The sequence below is a fragment of the Pistacia vera genome, unplaced genomic scaffold (genome assembly GCF_008641045.1).
Source record: "Pistacia vera cultivar Batoury unplaced genomic scaffold, PisVer_v2 Contig1174, whole genome shotgun sequence".
Lineage (NCBI taxonomy): Eukaryota > Viridiplantae > Streptophyta > Magnoliopsida > Sapindales > Anacardiaceae > Pistacia > Pistacia vera.
Window position 1 is genome coordinate 29503 of NW_022195220.1, and position 3800 is coordinate 33302.

Below are 3800 nucleotides of genomic sequence, written 5' to 3' on the forward strand. Positions count from 1 at the left end.
GGGTAGTTGGGAAAGGAACTGGAACCTGCATTTTAGGTTCTGGTTCCTTGAATTGAAGAACTTGTACTGTGTGGTTCCAGTTCTGGTTCTCCTGGAAAGTGCAGGGTACCTGGAACCGCTCATCCCTAGTACAAACTATGCACAGCTATGAACATTTTATATTGACGTTAAAATAGGTGACAAAAAAACTCATTTGATATCTCTAAAGGCCGAACGACATGTACCCACCCATAGTTTGCAGTAAAGACAAGTTGGTACCCAAAAAATTTGGAAATGACAAATGCCTACTTTCCGTTAATATTTATTGGTTAAGTTTAATTGAAGAATGACAAAATAGTAAATTTAAAAACAAATAAAGGGCAATTATGTCCTTTTACCCTTTTCTTCTTAAAAGCTTGAAAAGCATCAGGTAACTGCTCGGTCAAATGCCTGAACGGAATATAAATTAGATTCAAGGGATATTTTTATAAAATTAATAATTGACAAGGAACACAAAAACGATTTTAATTCCTGGTATGGATTCAAGCATTTCACAACTCATGACAACTAATCACAATAAGTGGGATTGTGAATTGAATGTCAACTCAATTCTTTCTACACTATGAATGTTGCATTATAATTTCAGATATTTTCTTGCCATTAAAGATATCTTTGGTTCTATTCTTTCAAACTCCTGATATTTTTTGGAATCTGGATTTCTGGGTTTTTGTTGTTTTTTCTTTTTTCGGTCTCAATTTGTTTCAGTCTATCTTTCCTTTTCAAAGCCACCACCGTCGGCATTTTTGCTGGCTTTCTTTCCATTTTCCTTTACCTTTTCAGTTGATCTCACCTCCCATCACCATCCTCCTCCATCCCCAGCCAGTTTGACCACCCCTGTCACCACCATTCGACTTCCCATCCTTTCCTCTTCAAAACCCACCCTCCATTAACCCTTCCCACTCGCCACTTGCCGCCCGTAACCTGTATCTGTCGCAACGAGACAGTCGAGTTTTGCGACCTTTTCTTTTGCGCTTTGTTGGTTTTTTGGTGTTTGATCAGTGCGTTGCTGTTTAGAAGTGTTTGTGTTGCTGTTGTGGCGTTTTTTAGTCGTCGATCGCTCTGCCATCGCTCCAACCTTGTTGCTTCATCGTCACCCTCCACCTGTCCGACTTTTGCCGTATCCAGCTCCTAGTCTGCACAACAACCAACTGTTGGAGTCTAGGTTTGTCGGTGAGTGATTGTAAGATTTCCTGGCCATTTCCCTACTGTCGGCGACCAAAAGTTTTTAGGTTTTGAAAATGTCCAATTTTTTTTTTTCTCAACTAAATAAGCAATTGCAATTACCACACTATACTTCAATAGACGGAATTTACTGACAGAACTTGATGGAAAATACGATATTTGACATTCTTAAACTTTTTAGGTACCAACTTGTCTTTGTAACAAACTATGGGTATGTGCACGTCGTTCGGTCTATCTCTAAATAATAATTCTCAATAATCTCAATAATATCATTAGAAAGATTGTATAATATTTAATATTATATTATAAATTGATTAAATCTTATTTCCAAGCTGCTCTAATTATTCTTTTTTAGAATATTTAATTATTTATTATAATATATAAAATTACTTCTTCCTTTTCTCGTATATTTTTATAAGGCTAAATGAGTTTTTTTTTTTTTTTAAATGACCAAGGCTAGCTTACGTGCACCTCAACTTTTAGAAAACTAAATGAAGTAATTTTTTTTTTTTTTGACCGAAGACGTTTGGGCTAACTTATGTGCACCTTAATTAATCCCTTAAGACCTTGGAACTACCGACCGTGTAAGAGCTCTTTCGGGACCTTAAAACTACCGATCGAGTAAGAGCTCTAATGGTCATCCCTATTAGGGGTCATGAAGACTCGAACAAGAGCTCCTTTGGGACCTTGGAACTAATGATTGGGTAAGAACTTTAGTGTTTACCCCTATTAGGGCTCATGGTATGGAGAATCAAACTTAGAAGATCGTGTTAGATCCTTCTCTTATTCTTTTATTATTAAGGGAACTCGAACTTGGTAAACTATGTTAAATCTTCATTTGCTCTTTTATTATTAGGTCATCTAGTAGTCATAAAAAAAAAAAAAAAAAAAAAGGATGGAGTTACTTTTTGAAATTGAAGATGGGTTAATTTCATGTTATTAAATCTATTTTTTCTTCAAACTGTCAAATATTCTTCTGAAATTACTATAAATTCTTTTAAGAATATATATATACTTCTCAAATTGGCAAATATACTGAAGTATTTTGGTATAAACCTTATGAAAATTGTAAATTAATGTTCCACGATTTTCATTCAAACGTAAGTAAAAATTTAATGAAAATTGTGCATCAATGACTGTTGAGCATCAACCGAAATACAAAAGGAAATAGAAATTTCTACCTACATCATTACTCTCCTTTTGCTCGCTACTGTTATTAACTCTTTTTCCTCTCCATATTCATATTACAATTAGTAAGGCTTTGGAGCTTCATACCGTTTAAGTCTTTTAATCAGCAAGGCTTCCTTTACTTTGGCCTTGTTATGCCTGGGAACTTAGGGCTGACATGGCGTCCAATTAAGTGCGTAAGGTCAAGCCTCGGGAAGAGCCTATTACCCTTCTGACGTAGCTGCTTCATGTGATCACGGTGGCACCCACAGCTTGCTTCCATCAGAATAATGGGTGCATGTCAGACCAACAAGGAGTTGTGATGACCCCGCGTGTCCAACCCCTGCAGCAAATCACGTGAATTACTCTAAACAAGGGATTTGCGGATCATCCCACCAACTTGCAGATTCAATGATGATTATCTCAAGGCATCCCACTATAAAATGGGAGCTCCTCTCTCATCAAAGGGATTCGCGCATTTTTAATCTGGCAGAAAGAAAAAGCTCTTTCTCTCTCTCTAGAAAAGGCAGCCTTCAATACCTTGTATTATCAGTGTAAAGTTAGTCGTCTAAAGCGACCTGATCCTTATCATTAATAAAAACATCAGTGGACGTAGGATTTGCTTCCTCAGCATCCGAACCACTTTAAAACTCCTTTCTCACTGCATTTACTTTCATCTTTCCAAACCATTCACGTGTGTCTTTTAGGGGCCAACTCGACATTTCACACGTGCGTTTCGTTGGTGTCAAAATCACGCATCAACAGTTTGGCACTAGAGGAAGAGCCGATTTAGTGTTCATCCTTCATCAGGAGAATCTCTAACCTATCGGTCCTACAGCAATAAATGGCCCGCCAACCAGAACTTGAGCAGACCAACCAGGGCGTTGAGGGGCTCTCCCAAGTTTAGGGGGACACCTCTTCCAGAAAACCTTCAGCCCCGCAAAATGCTGCAGGAGATATCCCATCAAGTTCACAGCTTGACCTTGTTATCAGAAGCTACCTGGAGAGGTTTGACAATACTCTTCAAACGGTCAACTGAAGGTTGGACCGTTTAGACCAAGGCGTGCCATCCAGGTCAGCTGTGGCGGTGCAACCGCTAAAAACACCTGCAGGTCACGCGAAAGCGCAAGAACGGGAAATAACCCGTGCTGCTAACACTGCAGCGCGTAGACGAATAGGAAAACAAGCGGCAAAAAGCAAGCCCATGGGCTCCAAAGGGCCAACGAACTCTGACGGCCTCTTGAGCAGAATGCCAGTCTCGCTGAGACTCGGTGAAAGGAAGCGGCCTGAGCTGTCCCATGCCACATCGTAAGAGCACACCCATAAAAGTGTTGGTCAGGGCGATTCCTATCACCACCAGTAAAACGATCATGATCGTCACCATGCAAGAGGGTCCCACACTTCACGGGGCG